The sequence below is a fragment of the Taudactylus pleione genome, unplaced genomic scaffold, assembly GCF_031769625.1.
Source record: "Taudactylus pleione unplaced genomic scaffold, aTauple2 ptg000923l, whole genome shotgun sequence".
NCBI classification, from domain to species: Eukaryota; Metazoa; Chordata; class Amphibia; order Anura; family Myobatrachidae; genus Taudactylus; species Taudactylus pleione.
In genome coordinates, this window is record NW_028285324.1 from 16,474 (window position 1) to 29,050 (window position 12,577).

Sequence of the window (12,577 nt, forward strand, 5' to 3'; positions counted from 1 at the left end):
ATAATAATAATAATAATAATAAATGGCAGGTGTATCATGGGAAGCAGAGGTGATGGAGAATATAAAAATATCACACATCAGTAGAGATTATTTTGTGCACTTCTCCTTTAAGGAATGTAGAACTCGAGTGAGGTCATGCTGTGATGTCATAATGGTAACTCTTTGCTGTTGCTCACTCTTAACCGCCCAGGACACTGACATAGCATTATCATTGCTGGCATTAACATACTCCAAATATATCTCTTGCACCCAGCTCACTGAGGGAAAAATATCCTCTTGAGGTAAGTATCTCATCAAAGACAAGGGCGTTTCACTTGGATGTGCCTGCAGACTTGGAGCTTGACTTCCCTAAAATATGACCTTGAGCTTGTTTATTTCTATAATTGGAGGTTCTAACAGCACAGCACATCTATCGCAATGTAGTAGCCATTCGGATAAACTCGGTGCTTCTCAAAAGGGGATGACCATCCTCTTCAGAAAATTGCGCAGCTTTGTGAGGAATGTAAATTGGGTAATGTCAGGAGATGTGGACAGGAACTATATTAATGACGTCAGCCAATGTTATTTATTAATGTGGTAAACTGTATACTGTATTTTAGTGTCAAATGTTCATACAGTATTTTAAATAAGTTTGTAAATATAACTCTGCATAGCCTCCTAGTGCCCAGAGGGACGGGCAATCCTTCAAGCCATGGGTCCCCAGAGGTTTCCTCCACAGGGGGTTTTTCCTCTCCTGAGTGCTGAAGGATGATTCTTTGTGAGTCACGAGGCTTCCACCATCTTGGTCCTCTTATAGGACAACCTTGTAAGAGCCTTCGGCTAATCTTGGGCACTAATTTATTTACAATGCAGAGTAAAAATAAAGTGTTATTTTCCTTGTGCTAAAAATTCATAATAAATATATTTTCAAATTGACTTTACTTGATGTGGTCTTTTCTTTTTTTCATAATGGAGTCTCTTAGAAGGTTAAGAGGCTGTGAGGTCTACTATCCTGTTAATAGAATTGAGATTTGATAATCTTCGCACTACATAATAGTTTAAGGTTATGACCTAATGGCAATGTGCAGGATATGGCGGTGGTACATGATGTCATTGGGGAAGTGGTCAAGACTAGAAAGGACACAAAAAATAAAAGAGATCAGGTGAAACAGAAATAATATAAAATGTTTTCTAACATACAGTATATACTCTTCTGTGCTGGACAAAATGAAGCTAACGACATATGGAAGGTTATAGTCCCTTTAAGTAGAAAATATTTAAGATGGTTTTCAAGGCATTTCTTAAAGAGGTCGGATACCCTGTCCAATTGCATTATTTAATGCAATCATCCTGCAGACTTGGAAGCAGTGGGGTGCACTTGCAGAACAGGTAGCCATTCTGAATGGATGAAAAATGGCATAATTGGCTCACAATAACTGACGAGATGCCTAATTGTGTCTGCCAAGACCCAGGCAATTGCTCAATGTCATGATCCTGTGCTGTTGACACCATAAGAAGAAAACCCAAAGCATGGGGTCCTCCTGTCACCTAGTCCAAGCATATTCTGCAGGGGATGTGTGCCTCTTCCCTAGGAAAAAAATCAGCCAGAGGCATCACTAGGGTCTTTGGAGCCTAGGGCAAGTTGAGAAAAACTGCGTGCCCCCCCCCCGACCCCCCCATAGACCCACAGAGAAAGGTATTTATGCGCGCCTCTGGCGCGCAGGAAAAAATGGGCGTGGTCACATACCAAAGGGGCATGGCCACTAAAAATGGGGCGTGCCAACATGACACTCCACCCATTTCTCGTCACTCTGGGAACATTACTTTCTATTCCATATACACCTTACCGATGCGGTGGTTTCTCACAATGTGGAACCTCTGAAGAAATATATCCTCCATGGGAAGACAGCGTCTGCAGTCGGCATTCATTATTCATGTAGGGCACATCGTCCAGAAGATGCCTGTTTGTGTGGGAATATTAACAAGGTCATCAACTTACAACAGCGGTTCAACCACACTCATTCCCCCTGTGTATTTCCTGCCCCCTGCATCTCTTAGCCACACCATCTCCCCCTGCATCGTCTCTCAGCACATCATAACCTCCCCAGACACACACACCCTGACAAAAGCGTACACAGACACACACACCTCTTTCACACAAATGCAGCCAGCCAAATAAATAAAACGGCTTGCGTATGCAGGCACTTTTAGCACTACAAGTGCCTGCATACCCATGGCTGAAAAAGCATGTTGAAGCTTGAAGAAATCACCCAGGACCTGCTGGGACCTGTAGTGCCACAGAAAAAACACATATAAACTAGATATGTGCGCCAGACCATTTTTGCTGGATTTGGATTTGGCTCTGATTCGTCGTCCGGCCTTGGATTTGGATTTGCCAAAGCGCCATGACTGGTTTTGGATTTGAATTTAGATTTGGATTTTTTTACAAAAATTGACAAAGAAAGCTAAAATCACATAATTTGGGCATTTTTTTGTTCCTAGACTATTATTAACCTCAATAACATTCATTTCCAGTAATTTACAGTCAATTTAGACCACCTCACAGCTCACAATATTATTTTCACCATGATTGGCCAAAGGCTGCAGTGAGCTGGCAGGTTACTAAGCGACAGAGTTGCGGCACAGATACCACAGTTTAAAGCACATCTATGAAACATTGCCACTGACTACTGAGTCACAGTACTTGTGTGTTACGGACACACAGAGGGCTAAGGCCCAATGAGTCACGGTGCATGTAAACACAGTGGGCTATGGCCAAAGGAATCACAGTACTTGTATACACAGTGGGGTACAGCCCAAGGAGTCAAGGTGCTTGTATACACAGTGGGGTACAGCACAAAAAAAAAGTGTTTTTTTTTACTTTTTAAACTTTTAAATCTCTTAAATTTTTTTTTTTACTTTTAAACTTTGTTTTTTTTGCACACAAAGCTACTTGTGAGTCTGGACACAGCCCCTTTAATCAGCAGAATATAGCGCAGCATACATCAGCGAGCAGTGTGCCCCCTTACACAGTCACTTTGCCAGCACAGCCAACTCTAAATGACCCCCAGAGTGTACGTATATTTAGCACAGTGGGCCTATTCTGTATAGTGGCCAAGCATAACAGGGATATATTGCATACTGATCAAAAGTTACATTAGGCTAAATTGAATATTTATCAATCCTAAAAGTCTACTGTATAATGGGCAAAATCGGTCCTCCACTGTATATTCCTCATTGCCAATTCTATTCTATACTGGGAACAGAGACTATTGGGGAGATTCAAAAAGAAGCACGTTTCCATCAGAATATTGCACGCTGATGTAATGCTGGTCATCCTGCAGGAAAACCACGCTCGGCTTTGCACACACCTATAGAGGTGCAGAAATAACTAGCCTTGGCCTAGCTATTAATGTCATTTCAATTTATAAACATCCTAGCAGTATTTTCATATTAATTGTGTTTTTTATTTTCATTTAATCCCTTGCTTGTTTTCTACCCAAGTAGCAGTCTTGAAAAATAAAAATTGGACAGAAGCAGCAGGTTAATGAAATGAGAAAGAGCTGATAGGAACTGATTGATTAAATGAGTGGATGCAGTAAAAGAGAACTTTGGCGAATAAGGAGAAGGCAAAGGGAAAGATGTGTAATAATAATAATAATAATAATAAATGGCAGGTGTATCATGGGAAGCAGAGGTGATGGAGAATATAAAAATATCACACATCAGTAGAGATTATTTTGTGCACTTCTCCTTTAAGGAATGTAGAACTCGAGTGAGGTCATGCTGTGATGTCATAATGGTAACTCTTTGCTGTTGCTCACTCTTAACCGCCCAGGACACTGACATAGCATTATCATTGCTGGCATTAACATACTCCAAATATATCTCTTGCACCCAGCTCACTGAGGGAAAAATATCCTCTTGAGGTAAGTATCTCATCAAAGACAAGGGCGTTTCACTTGGATGTGCCTGCAGACTTGGAGCTTGACTTCCCTAAAATATGACCTTGAGCTTGTTTATTTCTATAATTGGAGGTTCTAACAGCACAGCACATCTATCGCAATGTAGTAGCCATTCGGATAAACTCGGTGCTTCTCAAAAGGGGATGACCATCCTCTTCAGAAAATTGCGCAGCTTTGTGAGGAATGTAAATTGGGTAATGTCAGGAGATGTGGACAGGAACTATATTAATGACGTCAGCCAATGTTATTTATTAATGTGGTAAACTGTATACTGTATTTTAGTGTCAAATGTTCATACAGTATTTTAAATAAGTTTGTAAATATAACTCTGCATAGCCTCCTAGTGCCCAGAGGGACGGGCAATCCTTCAAGCCATGGGTCCCCAGAGGTTTCCTCCACAGGGGGTTTTTCCTCTCCTGAGTGCTGAAGGATGATTCTTTGTGAGTCACGAGGCTTCCACCATCTTGGTCCTCTTATAGGACAACCTTGTAAGAGCCTTCGGCTAATCTTGGGCACTAATTTATTTACAATGCAGAGTAAAAATAAAGTGTTATTTTCCTTGTGCTAAAAATTCATAATAAATATATTTTCAAATTGACTTTACTTGATGTGGTCTTTTCTTTTTTTCATAATGGAGTCTCTTAGAAGGTTAAGAGGCTGTGAGGTCTACTATCCTGTTAATAGAATTGAGATTTGATAATCTTCGCACTACATAATAGTTTAAGGTTATGACCTAATGGCAATGTGCAGGATATGGCGGTGGTACATGATGTCATTGGGGAAGTGGTCAAGACTAGAAAGGACACAAAAAATAAAAGAGATCAGGTGAAACAGAAATAATATAAAATGTTTTCTAACATACAGTATATACTCTTCTGTGCTGGACAAAATGAAGCTAACGACATATGGAAGGTTATAGTCCCTTTAAGTAGAAAATATTTAAGATGGTTTTCAAGGCATTTCTTAAAGAGGTCGGATACCCTGTCCAATTGCATTATTTAATGCAATCATCCTGCAGACTTGGAAGCAGTGGGGTGCACTTGCAGAACAGGTAGCCATTCTGAATGGATGAAAAATGGCATAATTGGCTCACAATAACTGACGAGATGCCTAATTGTGTCTGCCAAGACCCAGGCAATTGCTCAATGTCATGATCCTGTGCTGTTGACACCATAAGAAGAAAACCCAAAGCATGGGGTCCTCCTGTCACCTAGTCCAAGCATATTCTGCAGGGGATGTGTGCCTCTTCCCTAGGAAAAAAATCAGCCAGAGGCATCACTAGGGTCTTTGGAGCCTAGGGCAAGTTGAGAAAAACTGCGTGCCCCCCCCCGACCCCCCCATAGACCCACAGAGAAAGGTATTTATGCGCGCCTCTGGCGCGCAGGAAAAAATGGGCGTGGTCACATACCAAAGGGGCATGGCCACTAAAAATGGGGCGTGCCAACATGACACTCCACCCATTTCTCGTCACTCTGGGAACATTACTTTCTATTCCATATACACCTTACCGATGCGGTGGTTTCTCACAATGTGGAACCTCTGAAGAAATATATCCTCCATGGGAAGACAGCGTCTGCAGTCGGCATTCATTATTCATGTAGGGCACATCGTCCAGAAGATGCCTGTTTGTGTGGGAATATTAACAAGGTCATCAACTTACAACAGCGGTTCAACCACACTCATTCCCCCTGTGTATTTCCTGCCCCCTGCATCTCTTAGCCACACCATCTCCCCCTGCATCGTCTCTCAGCACATCATAACCTCCCCAGACACACACACCCTGACAAAAGTGTACACAGACACACACACCTCTTTCACACAAATGCAGCCAGCCAAATAAATAAAATGGCTTGCGTATGCAGGCACTTTTAGCACTACAAGTGCCTGCATACCCATGGCTGAAAAAGCATGTTGAAGCTTGAAGAAATCACCCAGGACCTGCTGGGACCTGTAGTGCCACAGAAAAAACACATATAAACTAGATATGTGCGCCAGACCATTTTTGCTGGATTTGGATTTGGCTCTGATTCGTCGTCCGGCCTTGGATTTGGATTTGCCAAAGCGCCATGACTGGTTTTGGATTTGAATTTAGATTTGGATTTTTTTACAAAAATTGACAAAGAAAGCTAAAATCACATAATTTGGGCATTTTTTTGTTCCTAGACTATTATTAACCTCAATAACATTCATTTCCAGTAATTTACAGTCAATTTAGACCACCTCACAGCTCACAATATTATTTTCACCATGATTGGCCAAAGGCTGCAGTGAGCTGGCAGGTTACTAAGCGACAGAGTTGCGGCACAGATACCACAGTTTAAAGCACATCTATGAAACATTGCCACTGACTACTGAGTCACAGTACTTGTGTGTTACGGACACACAGAGGGCTAAGGCCCAATGAGTCACGGTGCATGTAAACACAGTGGGCTATGGCCAAAGGAATCACAGTACTTGTATACACAGTGGGGTACAGCCCAAGGAGTCAAGGTGCTTGTATACACAGTGGGGTACAGCACAAAAAAAAAGTGTTTTTTTTTACTTTTTAAACTTTTAAATCTCTTAAATTTTTTTTTTTACTTTTAAACTTTGTTTTTTTTGCACACAAAGCTACTTGTGAGTCTGGACACAGCCCCTTTAATCAGCAGAATATAGCGCAGCATACATCAGCGAGCAGTGTGCCCCCTTACACAGTCACTTTGCCAGCACAGCCAACTCTAAATGACCCCCAGAGTGTACGTATATTTAGCACAGTGGGCCTATTCTGTATAGTGGCCAAGCATAACAGGGATATATTGCATACTGATCAAAAGTTACATTAGGCTAAATTGAATATTTATCAATCCTAAAAGTCTACTGTATAATGGGCAAAATCGGTCCTCCACTGTATATTCCTCATTGCCAATTCTATTCTATACTGGGAACAGAGACTATTGGGGAGATTCAAAAAGAAGCACGTTTCCATCAGAATATTGCACGCTGATGTAATGCTGGTCATCCTGCAGGAAAACCACGCTCGGCTTTGCACACACCTATAGAGGTGCAGAAATAACTAGCCTTGGCCTAGCTATTAATGTCATTTCAATTTATAAACATCCTAGCAGTATTTTCATATTAATTGTGTTTTTATTTTCATTTAATCCCTTGCTTGTTTTCTACCCAAGTAGCAGTCTTGAAAAATAAAAATTGGACAGAAGCAGCAGGTTAATGAAATGAGAAAGAGCTGATAGGAACTGATTGATTAAATGAGTGGATGCAGTAAAAGAGAACTTTGGCGAATAAGGAGAAGGCAAAGGGAAAGATGTGTAATAATAATAATAATAATAATAAATGGCAGGTGTATCATGGGAAGCAGAGGTGATGGAGAATATAAAAATATCACACATCAGTAGAGATTATTTTGTGCACTTCTCCTTTAAGGAATGTAGAACTCGAGTGAGGTCATGCTGTGATGTCATAATGGTAACTCTTTGCTGTTGCTCACTCTTAACCGCCCAGGACACTGACATAGCATTATCATTGCTGGCATTAACATACTCCAAATATATCTCTTGCACCCAGCTCACTGAGGGAAAAATATCCTCTTGAGGTAAGTATCTCATCAAAGACAAGGGCGTTTCACTTGGATGTGCCTGCAGACTTGGAGCTTGACTTCCCTAAAATATGACCTTGAGCTTGTTTATTTCTATAATTGGAGGTTCTAACAGCACAGCACATCTATCGCAATGTAGTAGCCATTCGGATAAACTCGGTGCTTCTCAAAAGGGGATGACCATCCTCTTCAGAAAATTGCGCAGCTTTGTGAGGAATGTAAATTGGGTAATGTCAGGAGATGTGGACAGGAACTATATTAATGACGTCAGCCAATGTTATTTATTAATGTGGTAAACTGTATACTGTATTTTAGTGTCAAATGTTCATACAGTATTTTAAATAAGTTTGTAAATATAACTCTGCATAGCCTCCTAGTGCCCAGAGGGACGGGCAATCCTTCAAGCCATGGGTCCCCAGAGGTTTCCTCCACAGGGGGTTTTTCCTCTCCTGAGTGCTGAAGGATGATTCTTTGTGAGTCACGAGGCTTCCACCATCTTGGTCCTCTTATAGGACAACCTTGTAAGAGCCTTCGGCTAATCTTGGGCACTAATTTATTTACAATGCAGAGTAAAAATAAAGTGTTATTTTCCTTGTGCTAAAAATTCATAATAAATATATTTTCAAATTGACTTTACTTGATGTGGTCTTTTCTTTTTTTCATAATGGAGTCTCTTAGAAGGTTAAGAGGCTGTGAGGTCTACTATCCTGTTAATAGAATTGAGATTTGATAATCTTCGCACTACATAATAGTTTAAGGTTATGACCTAATGGCAATGTGCAGGATATGGCGGTGGTACATGATGTCATTGGGGAAGTGGTCAAGACTAGAAAGGACACAAAAAATAAAAGAGATCAGGTGAAACAGAAATAATATAAAATGTTTTCTAACATACAGTATATACTCTTCTGTGCTGGACAAAATGAAGCTAACGACATATGGAAGGTTATAGTCCCTTTAAGTAGAAAATATTTAAGATGGTTTTCAAGGCATTTCTTAAAGAGGTCGGATACCCTGTCCAATTGCATTATTTAATGCAATCATCCTGCAGACTTGGAAGCAGTGGGGTGCACTTGCAGAACAGGTAGCCATTCTGAATGGATGAAAAATGGCATAATTGGCTCACAATAACTGACGAGATGCCTAATTGTGTCTGCCAAGACCCAGGCAATTGCTCAATGTCATGATCCTGTGCTGTTGACACCATAAGAAGAAAACCCAAAGCATGGGGTCCTCCTGTCACCTAGTCCAAGCATATTCTGCAGGGGATGTGTGCCTCTTCCCTAGGAAAAAAATCAGCCAGAGGCATCACTAGGGTCTTTGGAGCCTAGGGCAAGTTGAGAAAAACTGCGTGCCCCCCCCCGACCCCCCCATAGACCCACAGAGAAAGGTATTTATGCGCGCCTCTGGCGCGCAGGAAAAAATGGGCGTGGTCACATACCAAAGGGGCATGGCCACTAAAAATGGGGCGTGCCAACATGACACTCCACCCATTTCTCGTCACTCTGTGAACATTACTTTCTATTCCATATACACCTTACCGATGCGGTGGTTTCTCACAATGTGGAACCTCTGAAGAAATATATCCTCCATGGGAAGACAGCGTCTGCAGTCGGCATTCATTATTCATGTAGGGCACATCGTCCAGAAGATGCCTGTTTGTGTGGGAATATTAACAAGGTCATCAACTTACAACAGCGGTTCAACCACACTCATTCCCCCTGTGTATTTCCTGCCCCCTGCATCTCTTAGCCACACCATCTCCCCCTGCATCGTCTCTCAGCACATCATAACCTCCCCAGACACACACACCCTGACAAAAGCGTACACAGACACACACACCTCTTTCACACAAATGCAGCCAGCCAAATAAATAAAACGGCTTGCGTATGCAGGCACTTTTAGCACTACAAGTGCCTGCATACCCATGGCTGAAAAAGCATGTTGAAGCTTGAAGAAATCACCCAGGACCTGCTGGGACCTGTAGTGCCACAGAAAAAACACATATAAACTAGATATGTGCGCCAGACCATTTTTGCTGGATTTGGATTTGGCTCTGATTCGTCGTCCGGCCTTGGATTTGGATTTGCCAAAGCGCCATGACTGGTTTTGGATTTGAATTTAGATTTGGATTTTTTTACAAAAATTGACAAAGAAAGCTAAAATCACATAATTTGGGCATTTTTTTGTTCCTAGACTATTATTAACCTCAATAACATTCATTTCCAGTAATTTACAGTCAATTTAGACCACCTCACAGCTCACAATATTATTTTCACCATGATTGGCCAAAGGCTGCAGTGAGCTGGCAGGTTACTAAGCGACAGAGTTGCGGCACAGATACCACAGTTTAAAGCACATCTATGAAACATTGCCACTGACTACTGAGTCACAGTACTTGTGTGTTACGGACACACAGAGGGCTAAGGCCCAATGAGTCACGGTGCATGTAAACACAGTGGGCTATGGCCAAAGGAATCACAGTACTTGTATACACAGTGGGGTACAGCCCAAGGAGTCAAGGTGCTTGTATACACAGTGGGGTACAGCACAAAAAAAAAGTGTTTTTTTTTACTTTTTAAACTTTTAAATCTCTTAAATTTTTTTTTTTACTTTTAAACTTTGTTTTTTTTGCACACAAAGCTACTTGTGAGTCTGGACACAGCCCCTTTAATCAGCAGAATATAGCGCAGCATACATCAGCGAGCAGTGTGCCCCCTTACACAGTCACTTTGCCAGCACAGCCAACTCTAAATGACCCCCAGAGTGTACGTATATTTAGCACAGTGGGCCTATTCTGTATAGTGGCCAAGCATAACAGGGATATATTGCATACTGATCAAAAGTTACATTAGGCTAAATTGAATATTTATCAATCCTAAAAGTCTACTGTATAATGGGCAAAATCGGTCCTCCACTGTATATTCCTCATTGCCAATTCTATTCTATACTGGGAACAGAGACTATTGGGGAGATTCAAAAAGAAGCACGTTTCCATCAGAATATTGCACGCTGATGTAATGCTGGTCATCCTGCAGGAAAACCACGCTCGGCTTTGCACACACCTATAGAGGTGCAGAAATAACTAGCCTTGGCCTAGCTATTAATGTCATTTCAATTTATAAACATCCTAGCAGTATTTTCATATTAATTGTGTTTTTTATTTTCATTTAATCCCTTGCTTGTTTTCTACCCAAGTAGCAGTCTTGAAAAATAAAAATTGGACAGAAGCAGCAGGTTAATGAAATGAGAAAGAGCTGATAGGAACTGATTGATTAAATGAGTGGATGCAGTAAAAGAGAACTTTGGCGAATAAGGAGAAGGCAAAGGGAAAGATGTGTAATAATAATAATAATAATAATAAATGGCAGGTGTATCATGGGAAGCAGAGGTGATGGAGAATATAAAAATATCACACATCAGTAGAGATTATTTTGTGCACTTCTCCTTTAAGGAATGTAGAACTCGAGTGAGGTCATGCTGTGATGTCATAATGGTAACTCTTTGCTGTTGCTCACTCTTAACCGCCCAGGACACTGACATAGCATTATCATTGCTGGCATTAACATACTCCAAATATATCTCTTGCACCCAGCTCACTGAGGGAAAAATATCCTCTTGAGGTAAGTATCTCATCAAAGACAAGGGCGTTTCACTTGGATGTGCCTGCAGACTTGGAGCTTGACTTCCCTAAAATATGACCTTGAGCTTGTTTATTTCTATAATTGGAGGTTCTAACAGCACAGCACATCTATCGCAATGTAGTAGCCATTCGGATAAACTCGGTGCTTCTCAAAAGGGGATGACCATCCTCTTCAGAAAATTGCGCAGCTTTGTGAGGAATGTAAATTGGGTAATGTCAGGAGATGTGGACAGGAACTATATTAATGACGTCAGCCAATGTTATTTATTAATGTGGTAAACTGTATACTGTATTTTAGTGTCAAATGTTCATACAGTATTTTAAATAAGTTTGTAAATATAACTCTGCATAGCCTCCTAGTGCCCAGAGGGACGGGCAATCCTTCAAGCCATGGGTCCCCAGAGGTTTCCTCCACAGGGGGTTTTTCCTCTCCTGAGTGCTGAAGGATGATTCTTTGTGAGTCACGAGGCTTCCACCATCTTGGTCCTCTTATAGGACAACCTTGTAAGAGCCTTCGGCTAATCTTGGGCACTAATTTATTTACAATGCAGAGTAAAAATAAAGTGTTATTTTCCTTGTGCTAAAAATTCATAATAAATATATTTTCAAATTGACTTTACTTGATGTGGTCTTTTCTTTTTTTCATAATGGAGTCTCTTAGAAGGTTAAGAGGCTGTGAGGTCTACTATCCTGTTAATAGAATTGAGATTTGATAATCTTCGCACTACATAATAGTTTAAGGTTATGACCTAATGGCAATGTGCAGGATATGGCGGTGGTACATGATGTCATTGGGGAAGTGGTCAAGACTAGAAAGGACACAAAAAATAAAAGAGATCAGGTGAAACAGAAATAATATAAAATGTTTTCTAACATACAGTATATACTCTTCTGTGCTGGACAAAATGAAGCTAACGACATATGGAAGGTTATAGTCCCTTTAAGTAGAAAATATTTAAGATGGTTTTCAAGGCATTTCTTAAAGAGGTTGGATACCCTGTCCAATTGCATTATTTAATGCAATCATCCTGCAGACTTGGAAGCAGTGGGGTGCACTTGCAGAACAGGTAGCCATTCTGAATGGATGAAAAATGGCATAATTGGCTCACAATAACTGACGAGATGCCTAATTGTGTCTGCCAAGACCCAGGCAATTGCTCAATGTCATGATCCTGTGCTGTTGACACCATAAGAAGAAAACCCAAAGCATGGGGTCCTCCTGTCACCTAGTCCAAGCATATTCTGCAGGGGATGTGTGCCTCTTCCCTAGGAAAAAAATCAGCCAGAGGCATCACTAGGGTCTTTGGAGCCTAGGGCAAGTTGAGAAAAACTGCGTGCCCCCCCCCGACCCCCCCATAGACCCACAGAGAAAGGTATTTATGCGCGCCTCTGGCGCGC